This window comes from Gopherus flavomarginatus, chromosome 5 (genome assembly GCF_025201925.1).
Source record: "Gopherus flavomarginatus isolate rGopFla2 chromosome 5, rGopFla2.mat.asm, whole genome shotgun sequence".
In the NCBI taxonomy this organism is placed as follows: Eukaryota; Metazoa; Chordata; order Testudines; family Testudinidae; genus Gopherus; species Gopherus flavomarginatus.
Window position 1 is genome coordinate 18,989,064 of NC_066621.1, and position 18,449 is coordinate 19,007,512.

General features: G+C 51.3%; 1 protein-coding gene across 3 annotated transcripts in view; it reads left to right on the forward strand.

Moving 5' to 3' along the window:
• PACSIN1 (protein kinase C and casein kinase substrate in neurons 1) overlaps positions 1-18,449 on the forward strand; it is a 50,805-nt gene that overhangs the window by 6,643 nt on the left and 25,713 nt on the right. The window contains exon 2 of one of the 3 annotated variants that reach the window (XM_050953046.1): positions 16,838-16,914. The exons of 1 other annotated variant lie outside the window; for it this stretch is intronic. The gene's annotated coding sequence lies outside the window, so the exon portion shown is untranslated. Of the gene's footprint in view, positions 1-6,950; positions 7,107-16,837; positions 16,915-18,449 lie in introns of those variants that run through there. One more of the 3 variants, XM_050953045.1, reaches the window with a different exon arrangement.

Below are 18,449 nucleotides of genomic sequence, written 5' to 3' on the forward strand. Positions count from 1 at the left end.
TCCACTACTCACCTGTTATCCCTGTGCTGTCCGCGCTGGGTATTGACTGCACCTCATGCTTCACTTGCAATAGACATGCGGCTTAGAGCAGCCAAGCAGCTTGGTGGCCAGCATGCTGCCGGTGCTACATAAATCATGCATCATAAATAGCAACCTGCCCCATGTGCCAGGGGAGCGGTGGGACATGAAGAGGTCTCATGGTTACAGTTGCCGAGGAACCACCTCCTCCGCTCGCTTGATATCTAGAGACCGTCAGGGACCTACGCGGGAGAGAGGGTGGAGAAGAAGGAGCTGAAAACCAGCCCTGTGATTCCCATGCTAATCTGGGGATTTCTTCAAACTGGAATTTACTGCCCCTGTGCCTGTCCCTCTGTCCACCGCCGCTTTCCTTTCCTTCGTGAAAATAAATCGCAGCTCTGAATCGGCTGTGGCCGTCAAGCACAGCATGCAATTCCTTGGGGTGGCCTGTGGGAAATAAGTCTGGGGAGTCTCTGTCCAGCTTTGAGTGGGACAAAAGTTCCCATGGCTAAAAACATCTCTGCCTTCGGGACTGACTGACCTCTTTGTTGGCAGTCCCAGCAGACAGATCAAGGAAGGGGACTGACTTACCCTCTAGCGTTGGTCCTTCCGGATCAAGGCTGAGGCCCATTGCCCTGAAATAAGCTCACCAAGCCTGACCTGCAAGCATAGGCATAGTTTGACTTCTATATTTTGGGGGGGCAGCTCCAGCCAAGCCAACGGGGCCATGCATGAGGGGGGGGATGGGACAAATTACATGCCTGCCTGAGCCTTCCATTCCCCCCACATCACCCAACTATGCCCAGACCTGTAAGCATCCCAAGCTCAGCATTCGCAGCTCTGGGCCTTTGCACCTGACTTTCAGAAGTATCAAGAACTTAACTCCACTGGACATCAAGGGGAGCTGTGGGCGCTCCATGCCGCCGCTGAGAACTATGCCCAAAGTGATGGGTGCCCCTTCTATATGCAGGGCCCATTGTCTCACTGACAGGTGCTGCGAGGATCTGCATTGCACTGGCATGCTGCGCTTTGCATGTATAAACACTGCTGGAGCGTAATGGAGTTCATTTTATTCCTGTCAGCTGCTGTGACACACAGGCCATGGGATGGCAGGGCAGGATGGTTTGTGGTACTGGGGAGATAACGTTTACAATCTCGCTCCAGATCGAGACCTCCAAACTCATTGCACGTGTGATCTAACCCAGGCTTTGACAGCTGAAAAGTTAGCACTGTGCCTCAGCACCCCTCTGCGTTCCACCTCTTTACCCCACAGGGATATTTACCTTCCTTGAATTTTCTCCCCCCTCGCTTCTGCCAGTGGCAGCGGGGCCTTAGTTCACAGGAAACTTCAAACTGGGAAGTCGGACTGCAGCCATGTTGGCAGCATATTTTGCAAAGCGAGGCTGGAACCTGTCTGTCTGTGGGAGGGCAACACTGTGGCGCTGTAAGACAGGCATTGGCGACTCTGCCAGCCCCTTTCCTGTTTGGATCGGGATGAACTAGGTCAGCCTGGTGCTAGGAGCTGCTTTTGGACAACGCATAAAACAGTGTCATGACTACTCATGATCATTACAGATCCCGTGGCACTTTCTGCAGGAGCAGGAGTGCTAATCCCAGCATGCCACTCAAATTCCAGTTCAGGCCATCCCGCTCTGCTTCCATTAATGATCTCCCTGGATGTCCTAAACGGGTGATCTGCATTGCTATATGTTGTTAAAAAGCCTCTGCATCCCACCTGGGAGGTGGCTGCATTTTGGTGGGGAATGAAGTGCCTTCTATATTCCTTACCTGTTTCACAAGGGAGTTATGAGACTAAACTGCTAAGTGCTTTGAGATCCTTGGAAGAGAGATGTTATAAAATGTGCTAAAAACTTTCATTATAATCACAACTCAACAGCAAGGTATCTTCCCATCCTCATACATAGGACAGACACCCCTATCTTCCCCCACCCTATGTGCCTGCTGCTCAATTGCCATACATGGGCCAGGAGGGGAGGTGGAAGTTATTACTTATGATTTATTTGTATTGTGGTACTGCCTAGGAGTCCCAGTGATGGACCAGGACCCCATTGCGGTAGGCGCTGTATAAAAAGACAGTCTCTGGCCCCAAGAGCGTCAGATCTGAGTATTGTACGGTATGGGTAAAGGGACAGAGTTTATGTTGGTGTGGAAATGGGAGTGGGCAGGCTAGGGCAGCAGTGCAGTCTAGTGAATAGTGCATAAACCCAGAAGTCAGGAAACCCAGATCTGGCCATGCCACACTGTGTGGTGCTGTTCTTTTACCTCGGTGTCTATATTTCTCCTTCTATGCTTTCTGATCTACAGCTAGAAAGCACACATAGAAGTGCTACGTATTATTACTGAGGGCACAATTAAGTTTGACAGGGCAAGAATGGCAACCTGTTATAGAACACAGATAGGAGATGGGGGTAAGGGGCAGAGTTAAGGTTAACTGAGAATGCCCTGCTGCTTCTGTGATTAATTTCGCTGTGCTAATTTTGCATTGAAAAGATTAAAAAAAAATACTTTTGCTGGAAATAAACACATGCAAGCTTCAAATGGGAGTCAGGCCCCTAACTTGCTTTGGTGCTATTGGGAATCCCACGAGATACCAACTTGCATCTTTAGGTGCCTAAATACCTTTGTCAACCTGACACCTTAAGAAGCAAGCAGTTTGCAAATCAAGGGCTTGGTTTACCATTTCCCTGCACCTTAGGCCATCATTTTCACCACTGCAAAGTGCAGGGCCAGCTCCAGGTTTTTTGCCATCCCAAGCACAAAAAAAAAAGAGAATGCCAGCCCTTGAGAAGTGCCACCCCAAGCACATGCTTGGGACGCTGGTGCCTAGGGCCGGCGCTGGCAAAGTGTGTGCAAAACGCAGCAGTTCCAGTGGATATCACTGCACAAGGCCCAGGCCAACAGAACCCGAGCCTAGCTACCCCCAGCGGGAATTGGTAGCAGAGCTGAGATCTTGGGCAATAAGCGAGTTTCCTTTCCAGCCCTCACAAACACAGAGCATTCCACAGAGCATTGTGCAGCCAGCCGGTTTGCAGAAAAATCAAGTCCTTTATGTCCCAGGCCATGCCCCGGAAGGAGCTCTGGAGGATGCCTTTAGGGCTGGTTATTAGCAAACAAAAGGCAGATTGTTTTGGTGGGAGCCAGGCTTCTGGCAGCACCTGCACAGCACCGGAGCCCTTCACAATGGCTCGCTTTCTGAGTAATCACTGCAGAGGGCCCAATTATCCACTGTTCCTAATTAGAGATGCAAATAGCCCTGCGTTTGCATTTTTGCTGCAAGAGGGAGAGTGCTCTTGGGATCAGCAGCTGGCTGTGCACATCCTTGGCTGGAAGATGGAGGCAGCTCAGGGAGAAGGGCAGCAATGTCCCAGAATAACCTCAGGGGCCCTAGAGTCACCCACAGTGTGATCTGCCCCTGACCTGGGTGCAGTACGGAGCATGCGCAGCCTTTGCCCTGTATTTATGGCAAGCCCTGGGCTGTGTTCTCTTGTCTCCTGCTTGCAGGATCAAATGCGAGCCAGAGCTGAGAGTGGCAGAGATGGGAGAAGAGTCAGCCCAGATCGTCTGTCGCTGATGTCCATATCATGCATCTTTTAAACGTTCTAGGATGGCACGTTTGAAGAATAAATCAGCTCCTTTGGCTGGTGAAGTGGGCTGACTTGACATCCCTGGATGCCTCTGCACATCCACAGAGCAGGTTCAGCATGGGCAGCAGCAGGGCAAGCTTCCCCAGTGCTCAGCTGGGCCCACAGAGGGACCAAGAGGCACAAAAGAGAACAAAGCAAGGAGACTCCACCGGAAGCCTACAGAATCCACCTTCCAAACAAGGAGACAATACACCAGGCTGGGATTGGGCCATAGGGCAGGGTGAATCCTGGTGAGAGGGGCTGAGACCCATGGAGGGAAGATGTTCTGCTGGAGCTGGAGACAGGAGCTAGGACAATGTCCCCCCTGCTCTAAAGCTGCTTTAATGCCTCTCTCTCACTGCTCAAGTGCTGGCCTGAAGGAACCATCTCTAGAGCTCATCACCATCATCTCAGAGACTGGCTAGAGGACTGGATGTGATGATGGGGGCACCCATGCATTGGGATCAGGACTCAGACCCACCAAGCTCACTTCACACAGGCTACCAAGCAGTGATCAGATGGTCATAAAATTTCCTCAGTACCAGCTTGATATGAATTCACACTTGCGATTTAAAAAGACAAAATTCTCTCTAGCCTATTACCAATCCCCTGAGCTACGCAGGCCCCTTTTCACTGTGCCCTTGCCTGGGGGAAGAGGAACCAGCGTTGCTTCCTCTGGCACTTGTACCAGGTTATTCACAGGAGGGGCTGTTGTTTCCTGCATACATTTGCATGTCTTAAGGCAGATAAGTGACATCAGTGATGAGGCTGCATATCAGATTCTCCCAACAGATGGCTCTGGTTTGGGTCTCCCTCAGTAGCATTTAAAGGCATCTGATGGGTCTTTCTATCTGCAGCAGACACAGGGCTGCCCGCTGAATAAAGCTCCTCCTGCAGCCTGGCTGCCGATTCCCATGCAGTACGTGATATGATCCCTATTTACACTGTAACAGGAACCATGCTGGATCTGCTTGGAGAAAACGAGAGAGAGAGAACGCATGCACTATAGGGAGTGGAGGGTGCTAAGGGAGCACCAGGAATGCTGCTTCTGGGACATTGGCTCTCCTGGGAACAGAATACATTCTAGCTGGCCCATGCTGTTGTTCTGATGGGATGTAATGCTAGGATCTAATAGGTCTGCTAGATGCAAACCTCAGTGGCCTAGATCCCATTCCTGTCTTTCCTAGGTGCTTTGGAGGGAGGGCACAATGGGGATTGAAGGTAAAGAAGAGAGAAACAAGCAAGTTGAGGATCCTCAGTCACTCAGACATAGGGCCCTGGGGTTCCATCGTGACTCTATATTAAGCTTCTCTAGGCTGGGGAGGGAAAACACTCTGCAGCACAGTTCAGGGAAGAAAGGAACATGGTTTTCTCTGGTTCCCATTCCAGTAATATAAAGAAATGCATCCCCAATGCACTCAGCAACCAGTCTCCAGACAGGACTGGAGACAGGCCCCCAACTCAGACACCCGTGCACTTTGGGGAAGCTTGAATCCAGGCCCAACTCTGTTTAGAGCTGATTTTAATTTACTGAGGTAGGGCTCCCTCTCCAAATATTGCCACTGGTCCTTTCGCTCCAATCTGGGTAGCCGCAAAGGAACAAACAGGCAGAGGGGATGTCACCTGCTGATAATGAGACTACCCGGCTTGATGCTCCATTTCCACTCATCTGGCTTCCTACATGGAAGACTTTAAGATGGAATCCCTACCCCCGGAGAGAGTTTATCCCTCTCTGCTCCCTTTCCGGCAAGATCAGATTAAAACTGCAAGTCAGACATGGAAGCAGGGCAGATTGTCACCGAGCGAGCTCTCTAGAGAGAAGACAGTTCTGGCCTACCAGCATTAAACAAGGAGCCCAGATGCCTGTTCAGACCTATAGCTTGGTGCCTAGCACATGTGCACTTGGGATTCCTGGCACCCATTGTAAATAGGGCACGAGCAATGCTTGTACTCTCCCTGGAGAATGTGCGTCTGGAACAAAACTAATCTAATGTTGTAATGCGTTCAAACAGCAGAGGCCGTACACTAGGTCGTAATGTGAACAGCCACGGTCAGGCAGAGTGGGGAGCTAGGAGTCCCAGACCTCCCAAAATGCTGAGGAACACACGAGGGTTTCTAAATTGTCTCACTAGTGTGAGGTCCAAGCTCCCCCCTTTTTAAGGCTGATCGCTAGGTATATTTAGCAATGCTGATGCACCATGAGGATCATGAAATAAAGTGATGACCAGGGGTCAGATGAGGCACTGGATCAGTTCACTGTGATTTCTCCATGGAGACATTTGTTAAAATTCCTTAGGTCAGAGGTGAAAGACTGGTGGGTCTCAGCCTAGCCCTCCATGAGCCTTTGGCTAGATCACAAGAACTACGATGCCCTCTGGGATAACTGGGCAAAGCTGGCAGTCTCTGGGCAGGATAGGCCCAGGGCTGGAATAGCAGAGGATGCTGAGAGTCAGCATTAAGGTGCATTTGTAGAGTTGTGTGGGCACAGGACTGGTACAGCAGATCAGGACAGAAGTTGAATTGGGAGGCCAGGACTAGAATGTCAGGGGGTAGCACAGGTCATGAATAATGTGCATAGGCAGAGCTCTGTGTCTGTGCAGATGTTCAAGGTGGTGAATTGATAGAGCTGCATAAAGGGAACTGAGCCACGCGCATAATCTGTCTATGCCTAGCAGTACCTGGTAATTGATTCATCTCTTCCTTACCAGGGCTTGAAAATTCATCTGATTAATGCAACCCAATAAACCCAAACAGGTCAGAACTCATCATTCCATTCCCCTCCATTTGCAGCTGTGGATTGCCTGAGTGCATTTTTCATTTTTAACTACTGTGTTTGCACACATACAAGTCAATGGGAGTGTGAAGGTGGCTCATGGGTGCACGGCAGGGTGAGCGTGGTCACACAGACAGACACACACACCAGTGCAAGCATGAAGGCTGTGCATTTACATGTGCTCATGTGAGCATAAACTTCACACATGCATGAGCAGGAGAGTCACACACGTATGCACACACGCCCGTGTGAGGGTCACGCGTGTGCACACACGCCCGTGTGAGGGTCTCAGCAGCATTTGTGACTGCTGCGCGCGTGTGCAATGCCCGAGGATGCGGGGGCGCACGGCGGATGGCACCTGTGCTCGCGGGGGGGCAGGAGGGGCGAGAGCCCGCGCGTGGCCGGGGCTTGCTGGAGGTGCTGAGCATTACCCAGTTGCCATGGAAACCAGCAGAAGGAGGTGGGCGGCTGCGGGAGGAGACAGGCAGGGAGGGAGGGAGCGCGCGCCTCGCCTGCAGTCCTGGCGCGGCTGCTTCATTGCTAGCTCGACCGGCGGACGCAGGAGCCTGGCGCCCCGCACCCGCCCTCTGCTCAGCTCGCCCCGGCCTCGCTCCCGCCTTGCACCCTTCAGCAGGGGGCGGCTGCTCTATGCACTGACGGGGACGCCCCAGGTAAGCGCCTCGCCTGCGGCAGGGAAATGCACCGGGGGACCCCTCTCTGCGCGCCGGGCTGCTGGCTAAGGGAGCAAACGTCCCTGTGGCGCTCGCTGCAGCCGGAATGGGGGGGGCTGTCCAGCTGTCCCAGCAGGATCCGCCGTGCAGCAGTGGGGCACCTTTCTCCCCCCGCCCAAACTGGAGGGGGGCAGTGACCTCGCTGCTTGGAAGGTAGTTTTGCAAAAGGGATGCTGCATCCCCGTCCCCCACTCCTTCCCTACAGCCGGAGACACACGGGTCTGGTTCCCACCTGCCAGTTTCTACCTGCAGCACCGGAGCTGTGGCCAGGCTGCGGTGCATGCATCGTGGGGGGAAGGGAGGGGGAGGAAATCTGCTAAGGCCAGGTCCCCCCTTCCCCCTCTCAGCTTCCCAAAAGCGCGTTGCTGTGGAAGGGATGGGGGAGAGCGGGTCCTAAGAGGAGATGGAGCAGCTTGCAGCCCTGGAGAGGGGGATCTGATCTGGCACCTGGCAGGCAGGTTGCAGGAAGGGCTCCTGGTTTCTTTCCATGGGGGTGGGTGGTGCAGTGGCTGGTATTCCTAATTATAATGATAAATATTTTGCTCTGATACTGATATTTCTACTCAGACTCTCTCTAAGCTATCTTCTGTAGAAGACACCTCCCTTCTTTATTTCCACCCCCCACACACACCCAGGTTACCCCCATCCCTTACAGCTCCCGGGTCACCCTGCTCTCCTTTTAACCATGCCCCTCAGTCCTCTCTGAACCTATCCCAGCCAGCAGCCTCTGGCCAAGGAAGGTTTGGTGGGAGCCTTTCTGAGCTGGTCATCACCCCTCAAGCAGCCAGCAGGCGTTGCCAGTGAGTAGTGAGGTCTCCTGCCAGGGCAGAAAGGGCTGGCTCTGCAAACAGCAGTTCCCAGCCCTTGCCAGTCTGGCCCAGGGAGCAGGAGGCCACATCTGGGAAGGGGTGGTGGTTTGGAGCCCAGAGGGCAGGACACAATGTTACCCAGAAAGCCCTAGGTGTTCAACATGCTGCAATGAAGCTGAACAGATGGAAGATCCCAGGGTCAGTGACCATGTTCATTCCTGTGCCACACAGAGAAGGGAAAGCCATGGGATGGACTAGTCAGAACAGGGGCCTGTCCCAACTGCTGCATCCTACAGAGCAGGGAATAGGCCAGGTGCTTACAGAGGGGGTGTCCAGGCTCCAATTCACAGGTCTGAGAGCAAGTTGAGATCCTCAAAATCTGCTTATCGCTCTGCCATTGACTTGCTGTGTGACCACGGGCCCATCATGTCACTGCTCAGTGCCTCAGTTTCCCCATCTATAAAACAGAGATAGTTCCCCCTCTGTCACAGGGTTTGTGAGGATTAACCGAACCCTGTCCCCGAAACCTGCCCCTCCTTCCCCATCTCTACTAACAAAGCTACCATCATCCCTGCTCCTTCAGACTCACAGCACCCTTCACCTTTCACCCCTTCCCCTCCCATGTTAACACCATCAGCACCAGATTCCTACACAAAATCCCTTCCTGCCCAGGCTTTGTCCAACAAAACCCTAGTCCAAGCCCTGATCCATCTTTCACCTCCACTACTGAAGCCTTTTCCCAACCCCAGCCCATCTGGAAGGCAGTTCTGACAACTTCCAGCTCCATCTCAAATTCTTACGCTGCTTTCCCCTCACCGTGGTCCTTGTCCTCACCTGCAAAGCCCAACAGAATGCATCCCCTTCTCTCTCCCCGACCTTGTCTCCTTTGACTCCCCATTTGATCCTTTCTCTCCACAGAGAAAGCAGCTAAATTAACCACCCCTCTGTATTCTCCTCCTACCACCTCAGCACCATCTTCCACCTGTCCTCCTGCTCCTGGGCACACCCCCGCCCTTCTTGACCTGATCTGCTGTGCCTCCAATCTCTCTTTGGAACAGTGAGCCTGCTTCCCCTCACCCTTACAGTGGTGTAAATGAGGAGTGAGTCCACAGAGCTCCTCTAGGGGCACTGAGAGCAGAGTCAGGCAACACTTTTCCCGTGAAGACACCAAACCCTCTGAGTCTGTGTGCATGAAGGAAGGTAAAAAGAGACTCTCCATGCTGTGATAATGTGGCCTAGGGGGTAGAGCATTGGACTGGGCCTCAAGCGACCTGTACTCTATTCGTTGGTCTGCCACTGACCTGTTGGGTGACCTTGAGCAAGTCCCATCCCTGTGCCTCAGTTTCCCTCTCTGTAAAATGGGGAAACTGATCATTTGTAAAGTGCTTTGAGATTTACTAATAAAAACACAGTGTAAGAGCTAGGTATTATTATTATACATCCAAAACCATCACAATGCTGCCAACTCTCAATTTTATCACAAGTCTCACGGTATTTGGTGATTGATTTAAAACCCTCAGCTCCTGGAGTCATGATTTCTTGAAACTCTTAGTTTATTTTAAAATAAAAAGTAAGTTTTTAGACCTCCTGGGTGCTGAGAAAAGCTTGAAAACATGACCCTTAAAGTCTCAGAAACCAGAAGACAAACCACCAGAACCCACATATTTATTTTTCTAAATCTTGTGATTTTTAAGTCGGTCTCATTTTGAGGGGGCCTGACTCATGTTTGGGTTTAGCAATACTACTTCATTTCTCTACAGCCTTCATCCCTGTTAGTGTCTATGCACATGCCTGGTACATCTCATCATCACTTAGACTGTAAATTCCTCTGGACAGAGACCTTGTCTTTCTTTGATCTGTGAAGTGCCATGCACATTTATGGAAAGATTGCAAAGAACTCTGAGATCCCTGGAAGAAAGTGTTGGTGGGTCTCCTGTATTCAGAACAATAATGCTTAGCCCTGGGGAGAGCAAGGAGAAGATGGATCTTCTTTTAGAGCGTGCAAAAAGTAAAAACATTTTGTGGCCAGGAGTTGAAGAAAATGCTTGTTGTTACCGTGCTGAGTTTGTGGTATTGCTTCCAGAGATGCAGAGTGTGGGGTGGGTGTATGTGAACGCACACACACTACACCTAATATCACAATAGTCCCACCTGGAACTAGGGTACATGGATCTCTGAAGGAATCTCTTTAGAGAGTGCTCTAGCTTAGGGAATTCTCTGTGCCTCACAAACCCTGCCATCAAGAAAGTGATCACCTAGGGTAGGGACACAATGAACTTCCCATGGTGAAGACGTGGTCCTTGGTGCAATACTAGTGGGTCCAATCAGAATGCCGTGGGTCCATTTAACAGAGACACCTGGACTGGGCTTGTTTTTTTACTTTAAAGAGGTAGCGGATGTAGTTGTCCCAGCACCATTGGTATTAATTAACCTCTTTGTCAGCAGTTTCAGCAGATTGCCCCTTATGATCTTAGGTGAGATTCCTTTCACGTCAAAGGGCATTGGCCAGGCCACACTAGGGAACCTTGCCCCGATGCCACCCATGCTGTACCTGGTTCTGTGATGGGAGAACTCCACCTGACAGGCTTTCACCAGCATAAAAAGGAAAACCACACCTGGTCTGGCCATTGAAATTCATTTAAGGTGACAGGGGAGCAGGGATGCTCGGGGGATTCTGGTGAATTAATCCCATTAACAGAAAAGCTGCACCTGAAGCGGGGGCTCCTTCCCTGCCTGTCCATGTTGATCACTCCGGTGCTTATAACTCTGCCCTCCTCCCTGGAGGTTTTTTATTTAGCTAATCAAACTGAGAGCCCTGGCCTGGAGAACAAAGCCCAACCCTGCCTTTGCCAAGTCTCCCACATGCAGTGCCGTGTAAATCAGGCATGTTTTCACTTGACTTTGCTGATATCTGCATTGCTTCTTTGGGACACATTCCCAGCTGGTGTAAGTCAGCCTAGCTCCATTGACTTCTGTGAAACGACGGTGATTTGCACCACCCCAGAATCTGGCCCTATGTATTTTCACTCTCTTCAGAGAAATGCATGGCACAGAAGTGGATTTCCACACCTTTCTTCTCCCCTGCGTCACCCCTAGCACTGGGACAGTTTTCACCAGTGTGCACATATAGTAATAACAGGGCCAAATCCTGCCTTTATTGAAAGTAAGGGAAGTTTTGCCATTAATTCCAAAAGGAGCAGTTTGGGTCCCAGAGATACAACTGTGAGCAGGCCCCTTTCCCAGCCTGCTCCAAAGCAAAGCCTCCATGGTGCGCAGCATCCAAACTCACCTCCTTCCTAGGCTTTGGCTTAATTAGCAGTAATTAGCTCTGCTCAAACCTTCACCCAGGCTTGGTTGCTTCTCTCTTGAGGTTACTCAGCCCACATGCTAGGTCTCCTTTCTCTCAGAGATCCTCTTCTACCTCCCTTATATTCAAGTGGCATATAGAGCCACCTGCCTCTGTTTCAGCCAAACCCACTAAATCTTTTCCTAACACGATCAATGCCTGCTAAAAGGAATGGATGTCTCAGTCAGCCTGTTACAAACTCCTTTATATTTATACAGCACCCTTCACCAGAAGGATCCCCAGGACCTGGGCAACCGCAATCCCAATCCTGAAATTGTTATACGCACAGAATTCCTATAGTCTCAGAGAAGATCAGCTGCAGGAATGACGATATGCATAGGAATCTGTCACCCACCTCTGGGTTGGGGTACAGCAGCTCTTTAACAGCACACAGCAACACCACACAACAGTGCATAGGGAGGTGCCAAGAATGATCTGCCCGTTTGAAACTGGAGGGAGAACGTAGATCATCGAACACACTGGAAGGCGACCAGGGCACCAGGTTAACCCTGCTCTTGAAAATGGCTTCGAGACAAGGGGCAAGGACTTGTTTTTGGGATGCCTCCAGCAGCTCCGTATCCTCGAGGACGTTGTGGAGCCCTGGGTTCAGAATGAACTCCGGGCAGCACAGCACCATGCTGGGGCTGCGGGCTCACTACTGACTCTGTGCAGAGGGTGCTGGGTGCTGTTTCTAGTCCACATTGAAGCCAATGGCTCTCTGCTCAGCCTGGTAGTTTCAGAGCAGGCTCTGAGCAATAGAAGCAGATGGCCAGAGGTGGGGGAGGGAGAATGGGACAGTGGGGTTGACTTATCCTTTAACTCCTGGCCTCCATCTTCCTTTCTCCGTATTTTATTTTCCTCTGCCCTCTTGGAATCTCTCCTATTCCTTTCTGATGTTCTCTCTCCCCCACTCCCATTGCTCGTGCCGTTTCGCTGCTCAGATTTATGTTTCATCTTGCAGAAGTCACTACACATAGGGCCATTCAGCTCATTTGCCAGCTGTCTGCCAGCATGACGGCCCCACTGACACACAGCTCTTCCCTGGCTTCGTGGGCCCGGGCGGGGAGTTCTGAGAAAGGCAGAGACTCTGGCGAGGGCAGTTTCCCCAACAAGAGTCTTTGGGGGGGGATGAGAAAGGGCAGTGCATCTCCTTGCTCCTAAAGGACCCGCATCATAGCCATTGATTTCATTAGGCCATGGCTCATGCCTTAAGACAGAAGAGACCCACCCTGGAATATGAAAATAGAGGGTCAAAGCCAGTGCTGAGCAAACCTGTGGGCTTAGATGAACCCCTAACTGTTCCTAATCCAGAGTCCATGGACTTCAGTGGGCTTGGGCTCCAGGCCACCTGATACATAGCGCCAGTGGGGAGCCGAACAGACAGGGTGACCATGGTAAGTGGGGAAGGGAACATGGCTGTAATTCCAACCTACCTGGTTTACCAGGCAGGTCATTCAGAGGAGGATACAGTAAAGCAGCTGTGAACCACAGATCTACTCCTCAAGGGAAGGGTGCTATGAGGAGAGAGCCCAGCAGGAATCCCAGAACCCAGAGGAGTCCTGGACAGCAAACTAAGAGATAGATTGTGCCCATGGCCCTGCTGTACACCCAAAGTCTAGGAATGCTGGACGGCGGACTCTAGCATGACTCTGGCATGATGGCATGACTCTGGCTGCCTAGAGCATGAGCCATGGGCTGATGGCTTCAAGCCCTGCTCCAAGCAGATGCCTCTGCACTGGCTGCCAGTGTCTCCCCTCCTTAGGGCTGGGGTTGCCTCTCTGTGCCACAGTCACAGCAGATTCTAGCCCAGGCCTCTGCATTTATGCCTTTTCTCCTCTCCTGACCTGATGGGGTGATAGGACCCAGGTGTTTAATGGGAATCTCCAGGGTCTGCCACACTGGGTCAAGAAGTCCTACGAGAACCAGGAAGGGAGCAGCAGCAGGGGAAATAGCAAGGACTGACCCAACCTTTCCCACAATCAAGTGAGTCAGTTTGAATTTTAGGTGGAGAATGGAGCTGCTGCTACTTCAATCTGAATCGGCCCCTCCCTAATCAAAATCCTTCACTACTGAGCACCTTCTGTGTGCCTACAAACCCTGCCACCACCATCGTTAGTGTCATTATCTCGCCCACCGATGCCTTTCCATCTGTTGACACGGAGCAACAAGAAATACAAGAGTGTGCACCCACACAGGGTTAATCCATGTTGTAGGTTTGCACATGTACAACATGAGTTGGAAGTGGGTTCTATTCATGAATACGCCTGCTGGTTTCTTTCTGAGACAGCCTGTATTTAAACAGGATAAAAATCATGCTTAGAGCTACAGGGTACAGTTTTCCAGAGTGCCATAGCAACTTTCACCCTGCCCTGTGTTACCAAAAATCCTTGAGTGTTCAAGGAGGCCAGTGGACTTTTTAACCAGTTGTGCTGTTCACCTGTTTTCTGCATCTCTCTCAGTTTGAATCATTAAACTCAGCTGATCAGTTTCTCCTATGTTCCTAGTCGTTCACTTTCTTTCAGTATTGTTTGTATTACAGTAGCATCTAGAGGCCACACAACTGAGATCAGGACCTCGTCGTGCTAGGTTCTGAACATACACATAGTGAAACAGTCCCTGACTGAAGAGTTTCCAGTCTAAGTGGACAAAACAGACAGCGGGTGGGAGAAAGGAAATATTATCCCAATTTTAAAGATGGGGAACTGGCAGAAAGAGATTTAGGGCCAGATTTCCACTTGCTTAGCACCCAGCATGCTGCACTCTTTTGAAAGTCCAGCCCCAACTAATTTGCCCACGGAGGCTGTGGCAGAGCTAGGAATTAAACCTAGAACTCCTGAGTCCTAATCCAGTGCTTTAACCACAAAGCTCAGCCTTCCTCTCTGCTGCTTTGAGGCTAGCCCAATGCCGTAGTGTATGTATGTATATGTGTACACAGGTTTCAGTGAAAGTAATTCAAATATGTCTATTTAATATTAAAGCTCAACAAAACGGTATCATTTTACAAAGCTGAAATCCAAGACAAACTATCTGGAAAGGACCATTTTTCACTTGTTCCTTAAGACAATTGTTTGTTTCTAATTTCTAAAGCTCTTAATGATGATCCTGCTGGGAACCACCAAGTAACTAAAAGGCAACAGCATGGAGCAAATTAGCATTTCTTTGTGAGTTCATATATTTAACTAACAAATGAAGTATTTGGAGTCCTGTAGCCAAGTCGCAGGCACTGGGGTCATCACCACATTTTGTCTAAGTGACGTTTTGAGTTTAACCAGTGGATAAAACTAAAGGGTTTATTTAAGTTTTCAACAAGGAAGCCTCATTAGTAGAGGTTCTCTGTGGTCTCTATGATGTGTTTATGTGCAATTATACATGGAAGCCACTAGATGTCACCATGTGCTGGCTAGAGCACCACATGGAGTGCAGATTCTAGTAAACAACACAGACTAAGTGGGAGCTCAAGCTGTGTGGAAGCCTGTTCATGTCTTTTGAAGTTTGCTCTAATAAACACCTCCTATTTAAGGAGATCTGCTATTCCATATATCATGAGTCTGTGGAGGCTTTGCTAGTGATCCACAGGATTAAATATTGTGAGGACCAAGGAACAGGAGCCTGGGGTGATAGGAAGGGAAACTAGGGTACTGACACAGGGGATTATAATTCACTAATTGCATATATAAATGTATGATGTTGATTTCTAGTGACTGGGTGGACCATATGGTACCATCTAAGATCTCAGGTGGTACAGGCTTGTGGTTTTGGAGCAGAAGGACCAAGTTCTACACCCATGTCCACATGTAGTTGTGGTTTATATAGCAGTTTGATACAGTGGGTGTCAGTGACTGAGACATAGGCAGTTATGCCTAGGGTTTACAGTCAGAAGTCCAGCTTTAGAATCAAGGGTCTTATACAGAGTCAGATGCCAGAGCCAAAGTCAGGAATCAGAGCCAAGAGTCAGGACTACATTACCTGGAACAAAGCAAGGCTGACCATACACATACAGGTACTAGCACAGACAGATGCTTTAAACAACTAGGGCACTACTGCTGGGATAGGGCTTAAGAGATGGGCTGCTGACTCTTCCAACCAATCAGGCAGGTTAGCCAATCAGGCAGCCTACTACTGGCCAGCTGTATTCAGTAGCAATTGGCTGTGCTGCAGGTGCTGATTCCTGACAGTGGCCATTACCTCTACTTAGCTGGGGAACCACCATCACACTCACTCTCCATTGCTTGCCCTGCCTTCCTCCTCCCGCGCCCCACCAGTTACAAGGGTCAGACGTTCCTTCATGTCCCTACTTTTGGTTCACAAGTTACTACTTCCCATTCTGCTCTTCCCAATGTAATAGTCACATAGTCAGGTAGAACTAGAGATGGACCTGAGCTAAATCCCATGTCTATTTGCCGTCTCTTGTTTTATACTTAGATCATAAGCTCTGTGGTGCAGAGGGACGTCTTTTTGTTCTGTGTCTGGACAGTGCCTAGCGCAGTGGGGTCCTGGGCCAAGACTGGGGCTCCTAGGCGCTACAGGACATAATAAATAATAGTAATAATCCCAACACTGAACGTTGAGGTGCTTATAGCTGCTTGTGATTTGATGGGAGCAGTTGGGGTCAGTGCCCTGCTGCTGGGCTGCTACTGCTCATCTCGCCCTGCAGCATGGACTGTGGTCCATGCACATCTATCTTCCCTTGCTCAGTGATACCTGTCAATTCTGTGGGCTGAGCCCATCTGTAGCGGGAACTCAAAACCTATCCATCTGTTCTTACCTCCCAGACAGAGCCGGAGAAAAGCATAAGCTCCCCAGAGTACCTGGAGAGGGTGGGAGTTTCTTCCTGACCCTTGTCAGTGATCATCTTGGGCCCTGAAGCATGAGGACTGGTGTGGGGAAGGGCTCAGATCCAGATTGCATTGCATTAGAACCCCCATACACAGGTTGAAGGGTGTCTGGGCCTGTGGTGGCTTCTCCCCAGGCAGAAAGCTTGGCCGCATTCTTCTGCCCCACTCCATCCAGGCTCATGGCTTCTCCCTGCACAGCAGTGGCAAAGAACTTTCCTTGCAGTAGGCTGGGTTGAGACTTTTTCCTAGGAGCCAGTCGGAGGCTGGTGCTACCCCATTCCACTCAGGCTAGTGCCCAGGGCCGGCGCTACCATTTAGGCAGCCTAGGCGATTGCCTAGGGCGCCAGAATAAATGGTGGGTGCTGTTTTGCCGGAGGGGGTGGCTGCTCGCGTGGCTCTGGTGGACCACCCGCAGGCACGACTGCGGCAGCTTCACCGGAGCCGCGGGACCAGCGCGAGGGGCGCCGAAATTGCCAGCCGCCTAGGGCGCTCAAACCCCTAGCGCCGGTCCTGCTAGTGCCTCCTGTGTTTCCTCTCTTCCAGCTGGGAAGCTGGGCCCAGTAGCGGCTTGATCTGCACTCTTCCCCCAGCTCTGCATGCGTTCCCCTCCATTGGGGCCGGGGGGGCGGGGGAGGGGCAAGCCCCATAGCACAATCTCTTATGCACTGTTCTGGCTGGCAGAGCGCTTTGCAGGAGGAGGGTCGTCACTTTGCCCTTGGAAGGCTCTGCAGCCCCTTCAGCCCAGCGTGTGCCAGAAGGTTAGTAGCGGTTGAATTTCACTGATTTGGGAGTGGAAGTCTCAGCAGAATTGCCCAGTGGTTTCTGCTAATCTCAGCCAAGGCTGCAGTTAGAGCATCAGAAGCAAGATCTGATTGTTCCTTCAGACATCAGAGACAGGCAGAGAGGTGGCATCTCTGAACTGAGGGAAATGCTCCACCATTTGCCTCCCAGGGGTTTATTTATCCCTGGTTCTGGCCCATCCCACCCACCCTGTTACACAGGAAATGGACCTGGAAGAGCTGTCACTGCTGGGATAGGAGCCAGTGCATTTGAGAGAGTGGGAGCATGACCTAGTGTTCTAATCACAGCTCCGATAGTGATTCAGAGCTAAACCATGGCCTATGGGCATGTCACAGCCTCTCCATGCCTCAGTTTCCCTAACTGTAAAACAGCTATAACAGATGGGGAAATTGAGGCACCGAGCAGCCATAAATCAGCTCAGTGGTAAAGCAGCTGCTTGGGTTCCCATGATTATGGCCATTCCCTACCATCTTGGCAATTCACGGCAGCCTTACTGTCCCCCTTGGGCCAGAGGCTAAAAATCCCTCCCCACCCCAGGACCCTGCATTTCTCCTCACTGATAGGGAGACCTAGAGGAAACATACACTTGCTTCCCTGAGAGGGGAAGAAATCTCTTCCCAGGGCTGACTGTCTCCCTTCAGCACCTGGGCATAGATGGGAAGGGAACTCTCTGGCCAGGCCTGATCTCCCATTCAACAGCAGGCCCTAGAGGGAGGAAGAACTCGATGCCCTATTGCCCTCCTCCCCTATGGCAGCTTGGGGCCTTGCCGGTGATAAGCCCAGCCCTGCCCTATCCCTGGTGCCTAGGTGTGTCTGGGTCAGGGTCTCAGACTCTGCCACACAACAGGAAGAGTACGCTCCCTCCCTGCCCCTCAAAGGGGGTCAGTAGCCTTTACCTAGGGATCTGTGTGGGGGCTGTTAATACCTCAAACACCTCCTCCTGCCAGTCCCTTTCCCCACTAGCTCTGGGTATCTCCTCCCTGGCCTGCCAAACCCCTGACCTGGGAGGAAACCCCATTTTCCAGTGTGGATCCCGCCCCCACAATATGAACTCCATCCCACCCCAGCAGGATCGTCCATAGACCGCTGGGGCCCAGTCACTCCAAGCACTTCTTCCGCCAGAAATGAGAGGATCCAGAATTCCCACACTCTCTGCAGCAGTCATGGGGACCTCAAGCAGGCGCCTCCCCAGGCATCCCCAAGGCTGGTTCTTTGCTAACCGAGGTGGGTGTCTCCGCTCCCTGGCTCAACTAGCACAACCCACCCCTGGAAGTGCCTGGCTCATCCACAGGAAAGAGTCCTTCCATATGTGATACAGACAACACAAGGGCTCTGCAGGAAGGACACATCTTCACCTGGGTGGTGCCAGGCCAGCCTTGCAAACAGCCCCCTGGAGCACAGCTGTGCCCGCAGGCAGGAGAGAGGTGTAGGCTTAGGGGAGGGTATAAGGGTGATGGAAAAGTGTGGGTGGAAGGGATTTACTCCTTCTCTG